This window comes from Mustela erminea, chromosome 13, assembly GCF_009829155.1.
Source record: "Mustela erminea isolate mMusErm1 chromosome 13, mMusErm1.Pri, whole genome shotgun sequence".
Classification (NCBI taxonomy): Eukaryota; Metazoa; Chordata; class Mammalia; order Carnivora; family Mustelidae; genus Mustela; species Mustela erminea.
This window is the reverse complement of record NC_045626.1, coordinates 21,582,089-21,608,145: the sequence shown is the minus strand read 5'-3', so window position 1 is coordinate 21,608,145 and position 26,057 is coordinate 21,582,089. Positions and strand designations below refer to the sequence as shown.

Sequence of the window (26,057 nt, the reverse complement as noted above, 5' to 3'; positions counted from 1 at the left end):
CATTCCATTAAAACCAGTGCTTATCTTTTAGGACTCCAGTATAACAGATCCTTAGTTTGTGGGGTGAGAATTGTCACCAGAAGAAAATAATTGAGTTTCAGTCATTCTCATGAACATTTTGAGAAAGTTTTGTGAAACTCTTCATAAACTTTGACTTCCTGTCACATTGCCGTCTCTATCAGCAGTGATCCCTGCTTTAGAGTATCTCAGATGAATACATTCTCTTCTTAGGATAGTGTTTACTAAACTACTGTAGCTCTAAAATTTTCCTAGTTTTCCTTGTTTCAAGAAAGCCCAAATTAGGAATTAAATGTTTGTCATACACACTAACAGCAGTATGCAAAGAATGGTTGAGAAACCAGTATCATGTCAGATTCCTGCATCATTGACTAAAAGAGGATAGGAGACAAATGTGAAATTTCCAGATTTTTAAACCCAGCTGCATTGGGGGTTTTTTCCCATAGAGGGTGCACAATAGCCATCAAGTGTAAAGAGACTGAATGTAACTTGCCTTAGTTTTCAAGCCCATGATGTGCTGGGTGGAAACCCTACATATTAACTGATCCATTTTAAAAACTAGTTTCTTTTTTGGAGCAATGACAATTTTTGTATGTTTATCTCTGGCTTCAAAAATAACATGGCTCTAACTATAAAATATGCTTAAAATAGGAAAAATTAGCTGAGAAACAGTGGATGTATTGTAGGTTTAAACTGTTTGTGTCACTGAAGGCATCAAGCAAAATGTACTTTTTTATGCATGAGGTTAGGTGATCTGGGGAGTAAGAACATTTCACTTCATTGTTAGGCTACTCTGTTAATAGAACGTACCCAGATTGGCATTGAACAAAAGGTTTCAAAGAGGAAGAAAGTGAACTTGAGCTTTACAAAGAATCCTAGCTTTAAATCTGGCAAAATTCTAGGCTCTTCTTTGCTATACTGGATAATCTGGGGCATTTATTTTTTTCTTCTTTCAGTAAGTCAGTTTCCTTCTCTATTATATGGGAATACAAATCTGCTCCCTTTCAAAACAATGAAATGATGACATTGACCTAAAAAATTCTTTTAGGTAAGAAGACCTCAAATATAGGAGCAATCATTATCATCCATAATTTATTAAACTATTAACTTAAACATCTGTTAAGGTTTAAATCGTGTCATCCAAAAAAGGATATGTGGAAGCCTAGTGCTCAGTACCCCTGAATGTGACCTTGTTTGGAAATAGGGTTGTTGCAGATGTCCTTAGTGAAAATGAGGTCATACTGCAGTATGAGAAGCTCCTAAACCAGCCTAACTTGTTTGCAGTTAAGAGGACACACAGAGACACAGGGAGAATTCCACGATGCCAGAGACAGAGACTGACTGGAGCGATGAAGCCATAAGCCAGGAATGCTTAGGACCGATGGCCACCAGCAGGAGCTAGTGAGAGGCAAGGAAGGATTCCACCCAGAGTCTCAGCAGAGGCGTGTCTCTGCCAACACCTCGATTTAAGACTTCCTGCCTTCAGAACTGTGAGAAGTGCATTCTATTGTCTGGGGCCACCAGTTTGTGGTATTTTGTGAAATAGGAAACTCATTCCACACCCAAATGGATTAGCCAGTCAGTTTCTTATTTCTAAGTTAGATACTTAATAACTAATTGGATGGAAATAACTTTTGTAAGATTGTGCGTCAGTGTCCTTTGATGAGGTTTCCCTGTCCCCCTTTTTCCTCTAACGGTCCTGTCAGCCATTTCCTCATCGCTTGCATGCTCATCCACTCACGGCTGTGGGAACGGGAAGGGGACAGGCACCAACTCCTTGAAAATATAAGCAAAATTTGGTAAATATTTGTGGAGGTACAATTTTCTGAAGCTGGAATTCTATAGTTTCTATTAGATGCTCCAAGGAGAGTCTAAGAACTAGGAACCATCCTCTCTCTTAACACCGCAGATCTAAAGCACTAAACTTGTTGGGAAAAATCTGCCTGAATTCATTTTAACACCTAGAATCCACAAGACCAAGAGCTCAGGGACAGGAACTCAGTCAGAACCAGCAATGTGTTACAGCCATCTGATAGCAGCTTGTAAGAGCCAATTGGTAAATTTTCAGGATTTTGGCAAGCTGATAGCTAAGCACAGCCATTATTAAAATTAAATTATATAAACCTACATTTAAATGCATTATATAAAAATCAATGTAAAAACTACTTATAACTCACAACGTTCTAATTATTTTCACTACATTGTGCTAGGATCCACGTTCTTGAGGTTTTTTGAATCTCTATGATAGACATACTATATAAGATATGTTTCTATGTATCTCTTCCCAGCCCCAGGTGTCATTTAGTTGGTAACTTGAAATCAATCATAGTAGGACTTTTGATCACCAAGGAAATTGGCAAATGCTACTAGTGGGGGCTTTCACATTTCTAACCCAAAACCAAGATAGTTGATAATATTTACCAGCTTACCTCTGGTTCAGACTTGCCTGCTTGTCTAGGCTTCTCATATCCGTGGGGTTTTTAATGACTTTAGGTATTATATAAGGAATCTGGATTCAACTATAAGGAAGGGACCTTGGAAAAGGTTAAATAGGGCTATTTTACTTTTAATAAGAGAGCTCAAAAAGATTTGACAACAGTACTTTTGGTATAGAGCTGACCTTTTTGAATATAAAGTATTTGTCAGTTTTCCAATTACAAATTTTTCTGGGAACTAGATGCTACCATCTTTCTTATGCCTTATCACGACCAAGTGTTCTCCTAAGAGACAAGAGTAAAAATGTTTACAACCTTCTGAAGACTTTTTCCCTTCTTGATCCCAGATTTTGCATGATTGAGTGGCAATTTAAAAAAACAATGAGTCACACTTTGTCTTTGAAATATGACCCTTTTCTCTTGGGTCACCTTTCTAAAAAGTTTTGATACTATCTGTAACCTACAGGAGACTGTTTCTTGATTCATTATGTTACACTGATAAATTTCTCTAGGTTTTTGAAATAAACCATGCACTTGTTTTTGTTATTTTTTAAGTGTCTTTTTCTCCTCTTAAATGAGAGTTCTGAGGTGGGATATACTATAACTCACCCTTAATTTTATTTGAGTGAGATCTTGGGGGAAGTCCTTCTTTAAGTTTAATATTTGGATCTTTTTCCTGGGATTGTCAATGAGTGTGACCACATGATGAAAACTCACTCTGGTCACCTAGTGCAGATTTTCAATTTTTTGTTTTTCCTGTAATTTCATTAACCTGTATTGCCCAACCACTGTGTATCACAATCTGATAAAATTATCAGAGTCATAAAAAATATATATTGGTAGCTTTTATCCCATGAGAAGCAGTTTTTAAAAATACATTTCTTTTATTTTCATGGTGTTATAACTCAAATAGAAAAGCAGATGAGCAGATTTTCCAAGATGTGGTTTTTTATTGTTAACACCTGCTGTCTGGATTTGGCAGGACTCTCCATGACACAGCTAACATTGCTCCTCTAGCCATGTGTAAATATCCTTTAGTTTCCCAATGCATGCACATCTTGACACTATTCTTGTGCTCAAGCCTTCTGTGTTACACACTACAACAGAGCATTCACAGGCAACACGAATGAATGCTTCTTCTGCATAATAGACAAGCTGAAATGGCATGGCCTTCTCTGGAGGGAAAAGAAGTCATTTCATCATCATGATGAAATATTATATTTTAAAACAAAATACTTTAGCTACAAATTCAGTGGACACAGCTAAGAATTATGGATCTCCTCTTTGGATAATCCAACTTGCCTCTTTTTGTAGTCAGGATGGCAGCACTGTACTGTTTTGCTTATTGTGGGCAAAGAGGCCAGGGATATTAGAGATGAGTAAGTAATTCGCAATAGACCAATGATTATTTTTGGCTTTTGGTGAGATTCAAGATCAACTCATTTCTAATTAAACACTGCATGTCTGCTCATTATTCCTTTAATTACATCCTTTTTCTGTTGTTTTTCTCAGAACTTTGACAATAAGCACACGAGAGATGGTTTAAAAGCATTTGTTTCTGGAGTGGTGTTAGCCTTGAAAAGACAAATGGGAGAGTTCGAGAGGGCAGAAGGATGGATGTGCACCTGATATATTCACAGGCAAGTCTGAATGGTTCTCCAGTGAGGAGTTGTTTTAGCACAAGGTTCTTTATAAAAAATAGGAATGGAAGTGGTCAACTTGCCTTTGTTTTAATTTCTTTGTCTGGTACCAACATCTAGGGAGGCTGCCTATGAAGACCTCTCAGCAGGGAAAGGAAACTCTGTCCTTAGGATACCTCTTGTGTTTTACAGAAGCCAAGGGTACATAGCTTTAGGGAAAATAAAATTGGCCTCTGCTGGAAACAACTGGATTGTGACTAGACTTAGGTTAAGTATAAGGAATGCTGTCAAGGGTACAGGTATGAGAGGTGACTTGGCAGGCTTCCCACTGAGTCGTCTTCTCCTATTTCCTCAGCAGTTTGGCTTCTTGATGCTCAGACCTCAGATAACTAATTAAAGTGCTGAAGAAGTCATTATTCTTTAATTAAATAATGGATTATTGAAGGCAAAACATTCAATACATGATTGAACCTGCTGTTAAACTGAGAGATCCCTTCCTTTTGGATCTGTAATAACATTGATCCCAATAATACACCCCCAGGGGCAGGAGTAAAGCTCATGTGGCTCTGAAGGGAGAAGGGTTTGGATGGAACTCCCTAGATCCAGTAAAATATTTCAAATGTTACCTACTTCTCTTGTGGCATGCATACTCTCTTTCTGATCTCTTGGTGTTGTGCATAGGCTCTCGGTGTTATTAGTCATGAAGGCTGTAAAGCCCTAGGAGACGGCAAGCAAGTTTCTTCATTTTCTCAGGAAGAGATAGAGTGGCCATTACTAAGGCTTTCTGTCTCTATCTCTGTGCCTACTGTAGACACTGAACTTCAGGCTCCAATTAATGGTGATGATCCAAGGCAAAAAAGAGGTACATTTTTCTTTTGTGAATGGTTTTAAAAAGCTATAAGAGAATCACAAAAGTCATCTGTAAGAAAACACACACACACACACACACACATACACACACACACAGCTCTGATATTCACCTCCTGTTAGGCATTCACGAGTTATTAGTGTTCATATTAAATCCACTCAGTGTTTGGCTTCACGCCTATGTTTATATCACTCAAAACTCTAAAATTATATCTATCTCAGAGTTAATTCGTGTGTATAAACACGATAATACATGTATTTTGTACAACTGATAGACATATTTATATACTTACACACATTTTATTTGAAAAAATTATATATATGTATATATAGAGAGAGATTTTCCTTTCTCTTTTCTTTCTTCCTTCCTTTCTCTCTTCTTCCCCATCCTGCTTCCTTCTTTTCTTCTTCTGTTCCTGACTCCCATTTTTCCTTTTTTCTACACATACCAAAATGATGTATAAAGTATCACTGATTTGTGTCTAAATACCAGAAATGCAGAGTGTTGATGATTACACAGTAAAATGTAATTCTAATGGGATTTGAAGAACAAACTCTTGGCAACATAGCAGATTATAGTGACTAAGACTGAGTCCTGAATCAAGGTTTGGCACAATTATTTCCTGTGACTTGGAAATGTCACTTAATCTCATCAAGACTCAGTTCCTACATAAATGAAATGAGACTGTTCCTCCATTGTGTTCTATTTTGACATATACTGTTTAAAAATGTCTGATTCATCTTAAGTGCTACTTTAGTTTTTAAATTTTTTTTTCCGTATGATTTCACTTATATTTGAAATTTTTTCTTATTTTTTTTTTAATTTTTTATTTTTTATAAACATATGTTTTTATCCCAAAAGGTACAGGTCTGTGAATCACCAGGTTTACTCACTTCACAGCACTCACCAAAGCACATACCCTCCCCAATGTCCATAATCCCACCCCCTTCTCCCAAACCCCCTCCCCCCAGCAACCCTCACAGAAGGATCGGTAGTTTTTAAATTTTTTATAAGATTTTCTTTATTATTTGTCAGAGAGAGACCATAAGCAGGGAGAACAGCAGGCAGAAGGAGAAGGAGGCTCCCTGCGCAAGGAGCCCGATGTGGGACTCCATCCCAGAGCCCGGCAATCACAACCTGAATGGAAGGTAGACACTTAGCCGACTAAGCCACATGGGCATCCCTTAAATGCTGTTTTAAAGGGTCTGTCCTGTGTTTTAGGAAATGGTGACACCTCTGAAAATACATGTATGATATGTTTGTCCCAAAGTACTTTTTATATGGAGCTTTTATTAGATTTTCAAAGGATTTTTCACAAATTGGTTAGGATTAAAAGATAATTCATTTTTTAGTTAGGAGATGTGTCTGTTAATCTCTTAAATTCACCAGTGTATGTGTGTGTTCCCAAAATTGGTTTGGGTCATTGATGAGGTAGCTAGAAATTATTTTTTCAGCTTGTCACATCTATTTAAACTACTTTATTGGGTGGCAAAATCATTTTTCAAATATATATTTCTTTTGTGATTATGTAAGATTTCAAAAGTGCGAGAGAGTTTAGACGTTTTATGGCAGATCCCAATGTACTCTTCAGTCAACCACGTCCGAATTGAGTAATTTTTAAGGTGAAGTGGCCTGTATTGCATATGAACCTTTACAGTTTGGCATCTCAAATTGTTCCTCAAGGTCTGTTTAATGTTTTCCTTCCATTAAGAGCAGTTCCCTGTACTATGTGTGGATGATCTGATTGTTCCTCTTTGTAGCAAATTAGGGAGAAAGGCACATTAGAGAGGTTCCTATTTCATAGAATGTCCACTGACAAATAATTGATTATACCAATTATTTGATTATATAATATATATAATCAATATATATAATATATATAATCAATAATTAATTGATTATACCAATTATTGATTATACCAATTGATAATTCAATTAAATGGGTAATTATTTTAATTGAAGAATGTTATTCTATTGACACTGGAATGTTTTTTTAGGAATGATGCATCACCACCTTCTCAACTTCTAACTTTAATTATACTATAAGTAACTTACTCAATTGTCTTCAAGTTTTCCTACATGGATACCCCTTTGGTTGAGCTTATACTTATGAGTGACAAAGGCTGTATTCAGGAGCTTACTACTCATAAAGAACTTTTACCCTTGTGTATTATAGTTGTTTTTTGGTCAGCCACCCCAATCACCATTTGGGTCTGATGGTTATTAATAAGCATGTAACACTTCATATCTTTGCTTTGCTTTCCATGTTCTGCCCTCACTAATGAAGGAGCTTCATGCTGGAACTTATAAATAAATCAGTGGAATTCTAATGGCATCTTCCTCTCCTAGTGGCAGTCCATTATACTGGATGGTCAATGATGAAATCAGGGAAGATCACTCCATAATGCTCATCTCTGGTTATAGATTTGGCATTTTCTCAGCTCACATATATATGCCTTCAGTCATTATGTAAAAATAATAGTCATATAATTTTTAATGACCACTGTCTTTGTGTTCTTATGTGGACTTTCAAAATACTTTTGCTGATATAAGGAACAATGAAAATCCAAACTATCTGGGTATCCCATGATAAACAAGTAGAGTTGTCTTCTCAACTTTCCACAATTAGATTTATAAATGGTATAAACCAGATTTAAAGTGTCCAGGCAGGTGTCTTCTATGTAGGTTGATTAATTAGGGAGTAACTTTTCTTAGGCATGGCAACGCTTATCTCAAATCTATCCCTGTCTTCTGGGGTGGTGATGCTAACAATAAAGCAAGGGTATGCATTTAACCAGTGAAAATGCTATCTGGAAAAATAAAAAGTGATGGCATAAATGGAAGGACCACGAAATAAGAATGACTTTGAGTTTGTGTATGTGTGTGTGTGTAATTTATATAATTTTTATTTTTTCCAGCTTTGTTGAGATATAATTTGCATATAACATTATAGAAGTTCAAGGTGAATCATGTAATAATTTGATATGTGTGTGTGTATATATATATGCATATATATATAGTAAATGATTATCATAATAAGTTTGGTTAACACATCCATCACTAGACAGTTACAATCTTTATTATTATTACTTCTTATGGTGAGAACATTTAAGATCTGGTCTCTTAGCAACTTTCAAATATACAGTACAGTTTTATTAACTATAGTCATTATGTAGTACATTATATCCTCAGTGCTTATACATCTTGAAATTTAAAGTTTGTACCATTTGTCCACCTTCACCGATTTTCTCTGTCCTTTCTCCCCCCATCTAATCCCTGGCAACTACCAATCTGGTTTTGTTGTTGTTTTAGAATCTACACTTACGTGAAAGCATACAGTGTATGTCTCTCTCTGTCTGGCATATTTCACTTAGCATAATGTTCTCAAGGTTCACTCATGTTGCTACAGATATCAGGGTTTCCTTCTCTTTATGGCTGAATATTTCATTACACACACATGCACACAAGCTACATTTTTTAATCCATTCATCCACTGATGAATACTTAGGTTGTTGCCATGTATTGGCTGTTGTAAATAATGTTACAATAAACATGCAGTACAGATATCACTTCAATATTGTGATTTTATTTCCTTTGCACGTATTTCCAGAAGTTGAATTGCTAGATAGTATGGCAGTTCTGTTTTTAGCTTTTTGAGGAACCTCCATACTGTTTCCAGTAATGGCTGCACCAGCTTGCATTCCCATCAACAGTGCACAAGGATTCCCTTTTTACCATATCCACACCAGCATTTGTTATCTCTTGTTATTTTGATAGTAGCCACTCTAACAGATATGAGGTGATACCTCACTGTGGTTTTGATTTGTGTTTTGCTATTGGTTCATGATGTTGAACTCTTTTTCATATACCTACTGGCCATTTGAATATCTTCTTTGTAAAAATGTCTATTTAGGTTCTTTGTCTATTTCTTAATTGTGTCATTTATGATTATTATCATTATTTTTGGTGTTGAGTAGGGCTTTGGAGTAACGTATGATCTGGTAAGGACATAGCCTATGTCGGACTGTAGAATGTGCTCCAGAGCCAATAAAGTTCATTGGCTGGGGACTCCAATTAGAACTGCTGACTGAACTTCCTGACCATGTGGGGCCATTGGCTCAGCTCTGCAGATGGCATGCCCACTAGGGTAATCCTAAAAGCAAGAATATGGTCTGCCAAGATCCGAATGCTGAGTTCTGTAAGCCCAGCCTCTTTCTCCATCTGTACTTGATACCTTGTGATTGAGTCCTCCAGATTCCTCCAGTGATTTCTGTGAGGTGAGGTGAGCCCCAACTGAGCTTCCCAGAAAGCAGCCTGCAACGACAGGGGAACTAGGCATCCACCTTGAGCTTCCCCCACACACGCACTGGAAAAACCGTAGACCCAGGGTGCCCTTTCTGTGTGTACTGTGCTGGCCTATGGAAGGAGCAGTGTGGTCAGAATATAGTCTCCCCTCTTACCTTTCTAATGCGGTCTTTATTCTCTATTGTCCAAGGGGTGCTTTAGCTTTGCCACAGGTTTCTGGGATTGTCACAATGGTGTCTTGTCCATGGGTAGATAGTAGTTTGTCTCACTGTGAAGGAAAATAAAATGGAAAATGACCTATGTTGCTATCTGAATGATGTCATGGAAATCCATTATTATTATAAAAATATTTTACAGGAAAACATAAACTTAGAGGTAAATATGTATATCTACCTCCAACATAGAGATGTGGAATCCAAGAATCCCAAACGAACATAAAACTGTATGCTGATATCAATATTAGTTTGATAAAGTGAAACTGTGCCATGGTCATTTTGGTACATTGTTCATTTTGGCCTGTATAGAGGTTGGTCATTCATAAAAGCCAGGCAGGAGGAAGACATATGTCAAACCATCATGTAAGCACAACTGTTTGAATTAGTTTCATTATTACCTGTGAGCTGCTCTGACCTTGTCAGTTCTGGAGAACAGAGCTCTTAAGTCTTGAGTCCTGTCAATAAATATCTGGCAGCTGATCCACTTCCAACAGGGCATGACAAGGTCATGATGTTTTGCAATCTCCTCTTCCTACAAACAGTAACGTCCTTGGATTCCAAAGAGATTGCTTTACAGCATGTGATGTTACCATCAGAATGGTGAATTCAACTGGAACTTATTAATCACCATAGGCTGATTTGAAGCAGATGATAGACCAGGTCTGTGGGAATGCCAAGGCAATTTAAAAACAACAACAAAACAAAAACAAAAACAAATCTCTAACTGAAGTGAAGCGACTGATTAAGTTGTTTGTATGGACTCCAAGCTTCATATTTAGAACAAAATTAGCTGCATCTGGCATTATGGAAGTTAACAATCTAGCCTCAGTTGAAAAATTCACTGAGGTTGAATTATAATGGCTATGATAATTTAGAGAGATGTGGTTACTTGTAGAGAAACCCAAGTTGACAATGATAAATTTCATAATAAATTTATGGAAAGTTTGGATGTGGGTGTTAGCCAATTAAATGAGCAATCAGAATCCAAATAAAATTACTTTCCTTTGAACTACCAACTCCATGGAGAGCCCCATTACTTGGCAAAAACAGAGAACTTATAGAAGAAATCCATCAAAATATATTGTCTGGAACTAAACAAGGGCTGAGGTAGCAACTGTGTTAGATGGAAAAGAAACCTAATTTGGAATCAGAATCAACTATTAACTTTTAAGTAAAATAGGCTGAAAGTCAGAGGCAACTTAGGGCTTGAAAGTAGAAACTACACCTCACATTTTTTCTGAATGTATGCATATACTATTTTATATACACACACATGAATTTCAGTGAAGTAATGATCGGTTCCCAATAGGACAAAATTTAAGTCCAGAAGTTCTAAATAAAAATACCTATAGGGCCAGGAAATTAACATGAATATTAATATAAAGTGCCCAGTAGTGAATGTTGGGAACTGTGGCCAAGAAGGGAGCTTATGACTTATTTAAAGTCGTTTCCATTCAGTTTTCTGATTTAGACATATTTTTTGGCCAATACAGATGCTGGGAATTTTGACCAGTAGACCTCTAGATTTGAGAACTCATTATGAGACTATTAAGTAATTATGTGAACCAAATTTACCTAAAGATATATTACATAAGGGTAAGAAAGATTTTACAATTCCAAGATGATAAAAAGAAGTAGCCCCAGAATTTGTGCAGAACATGATTTAAAATGCATCTAAAATAAAATAGAATAAAATAAAATGCATCTAAATAACATGTAGAAATGGTGGAGTTCTCACCTAAAAACTCAGGCTCTAATACTTACTAACATTTTAGCACCATGCATTGAATTTTTTGATTAAAGTTGCTCAGCTAACACATTTTATTCAATTGACTTAGATCACACCTTTATATTTATTGATAGCACTTCACTTTACTTACTATTTTGCTGACTCATAGGCCATCTTTACCATTGATCATTAGCATCTATTCTGCCTAATTACACTTCTGTTGATATCTCAGTAATTTCTACTTAATTTGCTTCCTAGGAAGTGGTGAAACAGAAACCTTTAGCCATTTCCATTGCTCCAGGATATGCTTCTGTCTGGTACTATTTATCTATTTTCACTAGAGAGTATGTTCTATGGAAAGAATAATTAGAATTCTTTCCTGTACCTAATGAGTACTTGGCATACATAATTTTAAATTTAATTCTAAGTGAATTCATAGGTTTTAAAATACACCCATATAAATTAAATTGGTAATAAACCCATGGCATAACTGTAGCATATTTTAAGCTATGTCACATTTTTTTTTTAAATTACCCATTTTGGTAACTTTGTCTACATTTTTGGAATTTGCCATTATTACTCAATAAATATAAGTAAGTGGATGAATGGCTGGGTATATTATACTTAACGTTATTATTAACAAAAACTGTAAACTATACATTTAGAAGAAACTTCTCAGTAAATACTATGAGTATGAACAAACAGCGTCAACTTTGATACAGGCAGAAGGTGAAAGCAATACAAACCAACACTAGTAATTCTAAAATGAACAGGTTACAGATGAATATCTACATGCATCAGTAATGCCAGAAGTAATGGTTATAATAAGCGATGTATATTAGAACTCCCATCTCATATTCCTAACCCTCAAATTCAGAATTATATTGAAGAAGGAATTTTAAACAGACCTGAAAAGATTAGATCAGGATGTATAGCAATCCTCATTAATAATCCTTTTGCCACTGTGGATTCTTATCTCACGTAATTTGTGGGTGGTAGGAGGAATTATTTTTATCTGAACTGACCATATTTTTGAGCCCATAGATTGATGCATCCTCATTTATTTAGAACTGAAAAGAAAATACAAGAAACTGAGAGATATTATTCTATGATTCTTTAAACCCATTGTTTTAAGTTAAAGATGGTTATAATATTAATGAAAATCAGGGATATTCCTCAAATCCAGAGTCCTTGGTCACTGTATTAAATTGTCACCGGTATTATCATTGGAGGCCTGGGATTGGCATCTGTGAGACACCAAAGCGGTCTCTTCATTATGTTGATTATATGGTTAGGGAGATGGTGCTGGTGGTTTCAGAGTGGGAGTAAAAGCAAAAAGGAGCAAAAGTCCATATAAGAAGTACAAGAAATTTTTAAACTTTTGAACTCAGATTTGGCAACTAGGTGACTTCTTTTTAGATCATATATTAGAGATTTGTACCTGTAAATATTTCTCCATCATACAGTTCTTGGATGGTGGAGTAAGTCTGTTCTGCAGGTACCAGTAAGAAGATACAATGTTAGCATTTTGGTTAGGTTTTGGCATTTAGTTAGGTTAGTTTGGTTTTGATCAAAATTCCTGGTTAGAAAATTTGGAAATTTAAAAAAGCAGTTGCATTTTCTTATGGTCTAAAGCGGACACACAACAGTAAAAGTTTTAATTCCACTATGCTTTCACATAAAGTCTAACTCAATTGAAAACATCTGCCCTGGTGGCTCTCAGAATCAATGGCTTTGTCACTGGTCTAATCATACCTTGAACTTGATTGTTGAACGCCCAAAGTGGCTTCTCTGGGGAGAGGCAATGAAGCAGCAGGAGTAACTCTGGGAAATATATGTGACAGATGTTTTAACAATCAAATCCATCAAATATTACTGCTTTAAATTCACTCAAAATTGATTAGACCCACTTGCCTGATCTTGCCTCACACTTTAGTTTAGTTAATGTTGCAATTAATCTTTGCAAAAATCTAATTCATCCCCGAGCTTCTTTCATGCTATGATCTGTTTGTGTAAATCTTCTGAAGCAAAATACCCTGTCTAATTTGATCTGTTGTCCTGACTGAAAATAGTAAGTTGATATTGCTTTGTTTCTACAGTGATATAATTAAGATGCCCACGCTTTTCTAATTAATCTAATCTAAAATTGCTTTGGCTATTAGATATCCTAATAGAATATAATGCATTGTTTTTCTTTCTTATCTCTGTCATTAGTCAAGAGAATTAATTTCACCAAGTTTGAAACGTACCCAATATTTATTTGCATATTCAGATTTCAAACCGAACCAGACTTCTTTGTCAAAGATGATCCATCATTTACTAAATAGTATTACTTTGAAGAATCATTTTAATAAGCTTTAAAGTATAATATATAATAATAAATAATGCTATATCATTTGTAATTTTATTTATATTTAGCATATTATATGTATCTATATATTTATAGCATATAACCTAGTTAATATATTTAGCATTAGGTAGTATAATATGTATATAATGCATTTAATGCATTACCTTAAACAATATATTGCATCTAGTAATATATTTAGGTATATGTATATACCTAAATAATTATTTATAAAGCTTATAATATACTATCTGTTATATTCTAGATGAGCAAAAAGCACACTTTACACCAAACAATATAATGGGACAACAGATAAAAAATAAACAAACATCTAAGGAAGACAAATTCATATATAGCCATTTCATTTTGAATTTATTAATGGTCATTATAGCTCATGGTTAATTTTTAGAAATGAAAAAGAAGTGTGCATATTCTGTCAAAATTATTTTAGAGTATAAGACAATAAAGAGGAAAAAGGAGTTGTATATTAAGTCTTTGTTACAATTACTTGTATAAATAAAATTTACAATTAAAATTAGCAATGAGATACTTATTGTAAATTTTTCTAGGAAAAAATATCAGATTCAGTATTCAAAGAAAGATATATTTATAGGTAGACATGCACCTAGAAATTTTAAATTTCAAATTAGCCTTTCTATTAATAAAAAATAGGGGTAGGGAAGGCTTTAGAAAACCATAAATAGGGACACCTGGGTGGCTCAACTGGGTAAGCGCCTGCCTTTGGCCCAGATCATGATCTCAGGGTCATGAGATCCAGTCCCACTTTGGGCTTCTTGCTCAGTGGGGAGTCTGCTTCTCCCTCTCCCTCTACCCCCGACTTGTGCTCTCTTTCTCTCTCTCAATTCAAGTAAGTGAATAAAATCTTAAAAAAAAATAAAAGAAAATCATAAATAAATTATCTCTGAATTTTTCTCTGAGTGATACATTTTACAAATCAGAATTTCTTCCTCTGGCATATGGCAAACATTATTTTTAGAAACAGGCTGTGCAGAGATTAGAATTAAAAGAGTTTGTTTGTTTCTTTTTTGAATGAGTAAGTCACATTACATTTGTTAATGAAATGATTTAGTAAGGAAGCTAAAAAGGATAAGTCCATTAAGCAACGTTAGACTGTAGCTCTACCATCTTCGAAGAAAAATGGTCTGATTATTATTCTGGGATGTTCAAATATGATATTAAATAGTTGCACCTACATTAAAAGTATAAATTTAATTAGATGACTCATAGCAATATTAAATTTGCTCCATATATTAATGTGCTGATAAAACTATTCTTTAAAAAAAGAATCCCTAAATTGACTTCGCTAATACTCTGACTGAAAGCATATAGAAGAGTATATAAATAATAGTTTACTCAGTATATCAATTGTTGGTACTAAGACATTTTAGTAGATTGTTTTGGTTGTTTGCATATAATCGAAAGAAGTTAGTAGTATCCTCAAAGTTGTTTGCATCTCAGGAAAACTCTTTTTAAACGTTCTGTTTAGGAACAATTTTGTTTTAAATTAATTTTGAACATTTTTGTCAAGCATTTCAATGCTTAAAATATTCCTTTTCTAAAAACATAATCTAGTCTCCATATGTTTTCAGCTTTGGCTATATTTTCCTCCTTTATGTCTAAATTTAGTATTTTAATTTTACTTCACAAGGTTATATGTATATTTTTAATTTTGCAAAGAGAGTTATATCTTAAGCTCAAAAATTAGCCTTCCATGATTTGGACTGTTAAAAATCAGCCCCTTTATAACAAATGCTTTTAAGGAACATTTTACTCATAATAAATTACATGAATGGAAAAACTTGCAGTACTGAGACAAAATTGCTATGGAAAAGCATTTTTAATGAATAAATACATTTCCTAATTGCATATGTTTAGGGCAAAATTCAGATTAAATTGAATTAAAGGCATTCTGCAGCTAAATAGGAATGGATTAAATCCTCCCTTCCTACTAATTAAGTTCATGGAGTCTACCATAACTTTTTTCTACCAAGGTATCCCAACTTTCATATATTTTCCACAGTAACATATATATCACAGATTTAGCCAGTCCTTGACTATTTTGTATATTCATGTTATAATGACTATAAATATAAATAGACATAATAGCTTTTTTAGAAGTTTAAAAAAATCATGTGGACTCTATAGATGCTGTGAAGAAAAACATATGGAAAACTTCAGCATCCTTAGTTGTGGAAGTGCAAACTAAATAACAATGAAATATCTTCCCATACACACCAGGATGCTTAAATTAAAAAGACTAACAATACAAAGTGTTGACAAGGATGTGGAACAACTGGTGGAACTATAAACACTAAACCTAATGATTCAGAAAGACATTTGATGATGTCTAACAAACCCAAGCCTTCCATATGGCCCAACAATTCTACTTCTAGCTATATATCTAAGAGATATGAATATATGTGCACAAAATGATTCACAGCGGAATAACCATAGTAGCACCATACTGGAAACAACCCAAATATGCATGAACAGGAAAATAAATAAATCGTTTAGAGTCAATAGAATCTGTAGAATACTGAAGAGAAATAAAAAAGAACATACAAATTGCTGTAGACTACAATATGGATAAATCTCAAATCCATTATTTTGAGAAAAAGAAATAAAAAACGTACGTACTCTAAGAATCTATTCTTATGAAATTCAAGAAAAAGGCAAACTTCTTGTTTATAATAGAAGCCTAAATAGAAGTTACCTCTTGGGGGGCAGATTTTGACTAAAAAAGAGTCCAGTAGAAGTTCAGGTGAAAGGAAGTGCTTTATATCTTGATTTTGTTAGAGTGTACATACATATGTATAAATATATATATTCACACATAAATATTAATCATATGATATGGTTAAGTGTTGTATATCTTACCAAATGTAAATTACACCCTAAGAAATAAAAGAAACATTTTACTATCAAATATTATTATATAGAAAAAAATTAGGATATTTTCATGAGTATTGATTATACTCACACAAAAATACTTAAAGGCCTTAAAATCTGAGTTTAATTCTTCAGCCTGACTACCCTTGCTTTCTACCAAACTCTTGCTTTCTTAAGAGTTGTCTTTGTCACATAGCACACTTTAATCAAAGCTCAAAAACTCTACCAATATAATGGGGGGAAAGGGAACAGTTTATAAATCAGAAGTTGCCTACCTCCATCACTGATTTACTATATTTGAAAAAATGGTACAAGTGTAAAAGACTGAAACATTGATCTGTGGATACATACTTGTATATGCCAAGACTGTGCCAAGTCCTCTTACATGGACCATTTCACTATTCCTCGTAACAAGACTGATGACATGGGTACTACTGTTTAATCTTAGCGGTCCTAGAATCAGATCTCAAACCCAAGCACGGTGAGTGCAGAGAACCTGTCCTTAACAATGTATTATTTGTACACCGAGAGTTCTGAGTGTGGCGATTACATGACCGAAACAGCTGGTCTGTGGTGAGTCACTATGCATTTGGGCTGTTTGAAAGAACGAGATGAATCACTTGCTTATTAGCAAGTTGACTACTGCAATTTCTGAGACATATATTTGAAATGTAACCAGTTCTTTGGAAAATGTAGATAACTTTTTATGCTCTCGACACTTTAAGATGCAGATACAGATATAGATACTTCAAGTAGGATGTTTCTCTATATTTGAATGAAGTAAATTAGCATTATGGAATATAAAAGGAAGATGCAGGAAGGCACACATCAAAAGGGTAATATATTCTCTGACTCTGGAGAAAAGATCATTGGCTTTGAATTTGAAATTACCAAAGGAAATCTTAGAAAGAGTGGGTGAGGTGCTGCATAAGCATCTGAGGTTGGAAAAAGGAAATACTGGGAATATCAAAGTGAAGGTGGCCCCGGAAGTACTTTCTGGTGAAATCTGTATGATACAGTATTGTGAAGGAATGTGGTTCTCCATTTAATTAAATTCCCTAGGGAATAAAAAATTACCTTACAGATCTTACTGAAGATGGTTTTCCCCAAAATAATTAAGATTAGTATGTAACAAATACTCTACTAAGGGAAGGAAAATTCAGTTGTAAAAGTATCATCCCTTCAATTCCCTTAGAAATTTGACCAGAGGGAAGGAATGTCAACAGTTACACTCAGATTCTAGAGTACCACTAAATTTCCTCTCTATAGTTTCCCCAACTTTCAGGATGACAATTGATGATGAGAAGTTTAACAAAGTGAGTTCATAAATGATTCTGAAATTCATTTATAAAATTATATATAGTGAACCCCAAATGGGGAAGGAGCTGGAATCTTTCTTATCTGCCAACTAGCCAAAACCTTAGAACATAGAGTTTCAGGATGAACATAAACTTCATTTGCTTCGCTGAATTAAACAACATTCAGCTTGGATGAATGTGGTTAATCTGAGACTCTGTTAAGTACAAATGCAATTTCAGATTTTCTCCAGCTTAAGTTTATTGACATTTTTTTTCTCTCATGCAGATTAACCTTACTTGATTGTGCTGAGTTGCTGCTGGTGGATTTAGGTGTCCCTAGCGTCAGTCATATTTAGGGTATGTGCATGCATGTGAAGGAAGAAAGTTTGCAATGTTTTTTCAGCTACTTTAGATAGATCCGTTTTTATCTGCAAGTCTGAAGAGGTTATATACTTACACAAGCATTATGTTTATAATTTTTTAGAGAAAATTACTGTTTTTTTAACTGCAGCAATAATGGAGATCCAGAGACTTACTCTATCATATGACAGACAAAACCTAAAATCATTACTTGTGAGGATATCACAAATTTTTTTAAAAATGTAAAAACTACATTTTAAACAAACTTATCCCTAGTCACAGATGAAGAAAGTTCCATTACAATATATAGATGAGGCCATTTCAACCATTAACATCTTTCTTAAAAACCTGTATGTTACTAAGACATGATCTCTCACCAAGACACATGAAAATATATGGAGAATAATTTTCTAAAACTTGTGGAATTGACTATGAGGGTCCACAGAATCAACTTTATCACTCTTTAATGTTTGTCCATGATTGATAGGGGAAGTAAATTAATTGGACCAAAAAATTGTCCCTCTTAAGAATACCTATTTCTGCAAAGAAAAAAAAAAAAGAGAGAGAGAGAGAATTTATTCACATTTCCCTTTATCTTTTTTTCATCTTCTCAAGTTCCATTAAAATGGAAAATATACAGAGGTGAGTTAGAATGTAGAAGTCAAACTATGCCCTTGGTGTAGTTGCAAATAAGTTCTTAATTCAGATCCTGCTCAAATTTCGACTCGGTGTTTAAAACTATTAAACTGGAAAGGCAAATATTTCTCACTGAAAGCACTGATAAAGATATACCCCTACAGAACAAAATAGGATATGTCTTTGAAAAAGCAGATCTGATAACGTAGCTAGAAAAATGTATTTGAGAAGCGTTGCCCTTGGTCTGGCTCTAGTTTTAAAAGTTACGTAACTTTAATCATTGTGATCGAATTTAAAAATAAGAACAAAACCTGCAAAAATTGGTTATGTGCATTTCCATTATGTATTATCTGTTAGAAATAGTGGAAGTAAAATATGTTGCCTCACATTTTTGAAAGTCATGACCTGGCAAAATGGGGTAACTATATAGTAAAAACTTAATTCTTCTATTTGCTTAATTGCATAAAGGAGGTCTCAGAGTATTTAGTTTCTCAAGACCAGGGAAATAACTCTCTGGGAAGATGCTGTAAAATCAGTTTTGCAACTGTGTCAAATTATAAAGGCAATGAGCAAAGAATAAATATGTTTGTTTTCCAAATATTTTTCACACGTCTGCTCTTCAATATTTGGGGCTTATCAGCAACTAAAAAATTGAGTCAAGTATTTATGGTAAACTGGGTTTTACTGAAGTATGTTTGGTGGTTGATAAGGATTTCCTCTCCAAGAGGCTAAAATGGAGCTAGTCCTCTTCAGTATATTTTATGTCAATGTGCAGTCGAGTACTTTGAGAAATGGTTTATAGCAGTTCTTACTTTGATTTTACAAAAGGCAATGTAGCATTCCAGAGTATGGCAATGTTCTATTTTTTTAAGATTGGTGGGGAGTTCACAAATGTTCACTTTACTATTGTGTTTTATAGCATGCAAATGTATTTTACTTTCATATGACTTTATGCAGCAATGCCTTCCAATAAAAATTTAAATTAATAATATGCTATTAAGCATTCAAAGAACACATAATTTAAGTAGAGAGCTAACTCTTTACTTCAATGTTTATTAAAGTGTGACTTTTTTCCCCACCAGTTTTGTCTTCAGTTATCTAATTATTTTAACTCCATATAGTTTAGAAAGGGATAAATCCAATCTTAGAAGTGTGTGAATTATTTCGATATCCATAGTAAATCCTCAGTCTCTAGTTATGGGTACAGTTAATGACTTTAAATTAGTACTTCCATTCATGATATATTCAAGGTATATTTAGAGCAATGGTTCATAAATTTATGGAGACTGAAAACACGAGGGCTTGTCACCACCCCATCCCAGAAAAAATGTATACATGTTTATACATACATTCAAAAAATAAAGCTTAATATAGGAGTTAATATAATAGTTTAAATATAAATCCATCTTCATCCATCACTGGTAGATAAAACACCACTGACTCTCAGTGTGCAACACAAACAATTATAGTACTTCTTTTTCCAATACTGTAGGTTCCCCAAATTTGACCCTGATGCAAACTTACAGGACTTGTTTAGTTTCATGCCGCCTGAGTTCCCTCGTGTTAATTTTTCCATGGTGGTCCTTCGATCTATTTCTATTACCTGTTCTTAATCCCTGTTGTTTAGAGGATTTCAGTTGCAACAGACATTTATCCACACAGAGGCACAATCTGTATTCCACTGAAGTGTGTGTATTCCTGTCTTGATCTTTGATGTTAAATGTGACTTTCAGGTCTTAATAAAATTGTTTAAGAGTATCCAAGGGATCGAAAGCTGTCATTATATTATCCTACCTAAGCACAATGATACTAACTCATGGCTGCACAACACATACATACAAATAAATATTGACATTGCAGTGAGGAATACACAACAGCATCAGGCTTTCAACTGCATTGGCCTTCACCCATACTCTGGATAGAAGTATTACGTTAGGTGTTCCCAACCTGGCTTTAACGGATAAGCATTCTTCACTAACTTCTTTGCCTCTGTGATTTATTTTTTCCAGGGTGTTTTCATATTCTGTTCTCTCCATAAAGAACATTCCTGTCTTACCAACTGTAATTTTGTTTTGTTTGTTTAATACATCAGCTTTAACATTCCTTCCTCAGAGTCACTTTATCTGAACATGCCCTTTTTCTATCATAGCATGAAATTCACACCCCCCCAATTTCAAAGAACAGAATAGTATGATGCCTAGAACATTGCATGTGCTCAAACAGCATTCATTGTTGAACATTGACTATGTGACAGACTGACCTAATGAATGAGTGAATGCTATATTCTAGCATATATTAAAAATATACTTGCTAGATAAGAGGTTGTCCTTCACTTTTGATTTTAGAGATGCTCAAGTCAAAAACTGAAATAATTATGCTGAGTGAAATAAGTCAAGCAGAGAGAGTCAATTATCATATGGTTTCACTTATTTGTGGAGCATAACAAATAGCATGGAGGACATGGGGACTTAGAGTGGAGAAGGGAGTTGGGGGAAATTGGAAGGGGAGGTGAACCATGAGAGACTATGGACTCTGAAAAACAATCTGAGGGTTTTGAAGGGACGGGGGGTGGGAGGTAGGGGTACCAGGTGGTGGGTATTATAGAGGGCACGGATTGCATGAAGCACGGGGTGTGGTGCAAAAATAATGAATACTGTTATGCTGGAAATAAAAAAAAAACAAAACAAAAACAAAAACAAAAAAAAACTGAAATAATTGATTTTTCACTTTTCTATATATAATTTAGGTACAAGTCCTGTCATATTATACCTAAATTATGATTGTCTATTTTTTAAAGATTTTATTTATTTATTTGAGAGAATGAGAGAGTGAGAGAGTGCATGCACAAACACAGGGGAGGGGCAAAGGGAGAGGGAGAAGCAGACTCTGAGCTGAGAAAGGAGCTTGATAGAAGGCTCCATCCCAGGACCCCAGAGTCATGACCTGTGCTAAGGCAGACACTTAACTGATTGAGCCCCCAGGTACCCCAAGATTGTCTATTTTTTATACAATGTCTTTTTAATATATTTTCTTCATTTAATTTCTGTTCCTTCCTACAAGAATTTAAGAGTTCAGAACCATGAAGAGTTCCAAGTTGATTTGAACCAACAAAGAACCTGATGTCTGAATTTACCTATGTGAAATCTAACAGCTTACTGTAATCAGTATGTCAAGCTCTGTTGTTCCCTGAGTAGGTCTTATACTATCTAGAACAATTCTTTCAAAAAGTTTCACTTTTTTATAAATAAGATAGCTGAAATCTTTCAGTAATTCAAGAGCAGACTCCAAAATTGAGGATCTTTTTCTATAACTCACTACCTCTTTGAAACTATAGCTCTTATAAATTGTATCAAAACTGAATTTCCCCATTTTACCTGTATGGTTCATTGGAATTTAAAAGTCAATACCTCCTAATTTTGCAGAAAATGTTAGAATTCACCTTGTGATTTGAGAATAAGTTCCGGGGTAGGACATTTTATATTTTAAAAATTGAAGAGAAGCTGGAGACTCTGCCATGAGCTACTTTTCCTGGGCTATAATCTCTAGAACACTTTTGGTTACATGTACACATCCTTCTAATTTGTCATTTCTTTGTTCTTGGGATCTACATACTTCTAATGGTTAAGCACACCAGCCTCATCCACTTCCTTCATCCTTAAACCTTCTCTTTCTTGTTCATAAAATATCAAATCCACAAATGAAATTCCTACTATATGATATAATATCTTTGCCATGATATATTACAGATTCTCTGATTCCTTACACCAGAGATTTGGAAACTATGGACTGTGGATCAAATTTAGCCCACCACTTGTTCTTTAAAATAAAGTTTTATTGGATTTCAGCCATGTTTATTTGTTTACATGTTATCTATGGCTGCTTGTATGCTACAACAACAAAGCGGAAACACTATGGCTTGCAAAGCTTAAAATATTTACTCTCTGGCCTTTAACAGAAAAGAGCCTTTACTGACCCCTAGTTTGGACACAGGGAAATGTTAAGTGCAGTTTTCAATAACATATTAAAGACAATAAAGTTTCCTGGATATTAGAATTACAAACTACAAAGATTGTGGCTATATGCAGGTAAACTAAAAGTGAATCAGAGTCATAAGAAACAGAATGATGGAGACTGTGGGGCACTGGTAGATTCACACTTAAGAAATGCCACTACTACCAAGGGCCATGTCAATTTGCTCTACTGGGTTGTGGACCGTTAACAACCTAAGTTTTCAAGAGAAGCTAGGAATTTATATTTTTATATGAAAACTTCAAAATAAAATGGGAAAAAAAAAACCCTTAGTATATATTTTAGGACAATTTGTGCCCAAAAAGACAAAACTTGAATTTGGCTACAGATCATCATTTGTAATCAACACTTTAAAAAATTCAAGTTTACCCCTATAAATCTAAAATTGAACCATATTATAGCCCTAGAGAGATAGTAGTAAAATATAAATATTTCCGTGAATTGCTCTTAAAATGTAATAGAATTTCTAACACTTAAATTAACATATTTATAAATTAGTAGAAATGTTATTGATCAAGCTTATGAGGGGTTTCTTCAAAATTAAATCTGTAGCAAAAGTTATTTAGAACCAGCAATAATCAAAAAGAGAAAGGTCACGTACTATTCCTAATCAATATGGTATGCTCCACACTCCTTATTAGTTCTTAACCCTCAATGTAAATGTTAATGAAATCTAATTAGCCTTGTGTGAACACCTGTCAATATCTATTGAGGCAAAGAGAAAACTGTAACAAATACCTTAATTGTGTCTTCGTGCATCTTGGCTTTTAAAAACTTTTCAGGACAACAAATTTCCCATTTAGAAGGGTATGAGTAAGTCAAGAGCCTGACGTCTTTGGTTGGGAATTGAGTCAAATTTAGTAAAGAGACTCTTTAAACAAAGGTGGGAGTGGTTTAGGCTATAAGAGAGAATACAGAGCCCTTAGCCTTAGTTCATTACCTCCTCTAGGCCAGTAGAGGCAAAAGAAGGACCAGGTTATAGAATTTGGAGTGAAAGTTCTCTGGCCACCTGATGAGGGATATTGGTAGAGACATAACCAACCAACCAGCTACAGCTTACGAGCCAGAGAACAGGGAGAAAAACATCCCGTTCTTCCTCCTCCCTCTGGTTCTTCCCTTTGCTGAACTCACTGGAAGCCTTACCACAAGGCAGCTGGTAAGGACCGTCCTAAAGGTCAGCCTCCGGGGGCACAGATCCGAGTGAAGAAGGTGAGGATTGGCCATTCGGGGACAAAGAGGGGATACTTAGCTGGGCAGTCTTCCTCTCTTGTTGGGTGAAGGGTTCTCTCTAACCTTTGAAAATTGTAAATTCTTCTAAAGCTGAAAACATAGTAATGTAGAACATGAATTGGAGGGTTTTCTATAAAGCAATTGAAGTGAATGAGCTGTGAGTGAATGCTTGCGCAGAGAGCATCGAATGTGTCTGTTAATGACTATTATTATATCTTGTTCTATTATGTATCCGGTGAGCTGAGAAGTCAAGTGAGGGTGACAGACACAGTGGAAACTGAAATACCATACCCCTTCCAGCATCCTCTGTGGGGAAGTGTTGAGCAGACAATTGCTATTCTAAATAATCTTGCACGTTTATGCTTTGAAGGAAGGATTTCCATGGAGAATAGGATAAGAAGTTGTGTGGTTATTTATTGGAGCATTCCCCACTGATGAACTCAACTGACTAATTTTGAAGTTCAATTGATGGCTTTAATCAGACCATGTTGTTGCAGGTATTACTATAATCGAGGGAAATAAAGCTCTTCACCATTAATTCTAGTTGTAGGCTAGCCTGATAAGGAAAATAAAGCTGGATGACTTGATGGATATTGCACAATTCTGGAAAACCTTAATTAGCGTTTGGGGGTAAGCAAGCATTTGGCCACGTTTGGCTTTATCCGAACTTTAGTCAAAAACCCTGGTTTCACCTACACATAACTGCTCGGCATATTTGGCTAAAATTCCCAAAATTGGTTTCAGTAATTAAGTTGCAATTAAAATGGTGGAAAAGGTATAATTTTTCAGCTATTTCTAGGTAAGATTAATAGGAATAATATTTCGGTCTTTTTTCATATGTGCATTAATGCATCCCAGCACATAAATTTATCTAAATGCTTTTTTAGTTCAAAAGCTTTTTATTTATTTTAATACATACATTTGAGAATATTCTTTAAGGAAAATAAACACAAATATCAAGAATTTAGCATGAGTATAAATTTATAATAATAGGTTTTAAAAAGGGCTAAGCTAAAATTGGATATTCTTATTAAAAGATGGATTAAGAACATAAGCTTTAGAGGCATAATATCTAGCTTGATCTCTGATCTGCCACTTACGAGTTCTGTGAACTTGTCTCACTTTCCTTATCAGTAAAATAAAGCTGATAATACTGTCTCTCTCCTGAGATTGCTTTTAAGAGCTAAGAATTAATAATTACAAAGTACTTAGAACAGTGCCTGAAATATAAGGAACATTCAGTAAATCTTAGACACTATTACATGTTCACTAAGAAGGGGCAATAACAAAATTATGAAAACATTTGTGAAAACTAGGAACTATAAACTTATTTGAAAAGTACTATAGTGATATGAGTAAAAATATGAGAAAGTGTTGCCAAGATGCAGATTTTTTTTCACTAGTAGTTGGATAGAACTCCTCAACTCCATTATGTAGAGGTTTGTAAAAATCATTAGTAAGCTGAATGTTTATTGGTAAACCTTTCCTGGTTTGCTTAATTTGTGAGATTCAAATTTGATGACTATAGGAAATCCTGAGGTTTGAAAAAAAAAGAAGAAAGAATAACGTAATTCTTTTCTTTAACACTCTAAAAAATAAATTACTTGTCTCAATATTTTAACTTAACAAGATAATTTATATTAATAGATTAAAGAGGAAATAAATTAAATATTAAAGAGTAAATGAGTTTAAATGTATATTGGATTATAATGTCCTTTGCCAGAGTTAAGGAAAGGGGATTTCACGGAAATCACTGTCTATCTTTCAAACAACTTGTTGCAAGAACAATATTTATTCTTTCTAAAAAACATTAAAAACTTATATAAGAAAAATTAATAAAAGATTAAAAAGTATCTTTTAAATACTCAGATTCATTGTTAATCTTTATACTCCAAGAAAAATTACAAATAGTTAAGCTATCATATTATTTTGGGAGCAGATATGAAAGAGAGATATTCTTAGAGGTGTGTCCCATGAAATTGCATAAAAATGACCACAACAGGCTAGTTTTCAGAGTCCTTCTTTTCATTAAAAAAA

At 34.5% G+C, this 26,057-nt stretch overlaps 1 protein-coding gene and 1 long non-coding RNA gene across 4 annotated transcripts in view; one reads left to right on the top strand and one right to left on the bottom strand.

Annotated features, from left to right (window-relative positions):
- DCC (DCC netrin 1 receptor) overlaps positions 1-26,057 on the top strand; it is a 1,159,911-nt gene that overhangs the window by 638,565 nt on the left and 495,289 nt on the right. The gene's annotated exons all lie outside the window — the stretch shown is intronic.
- LOC116571913 lies at positions 8,713-10,130 on the bottom strand. Its single transcript, XR_004278044.1, has 3 exons — positions 9,880-10,130; positions 9,422-9,534; positions 8,713-9,275 (listed from the first exon to the last, which is right to left on the bottom strand). It is a non-coding gene; the product is annotated as an uncharacterized LOC116571913 (long non-coding RNA).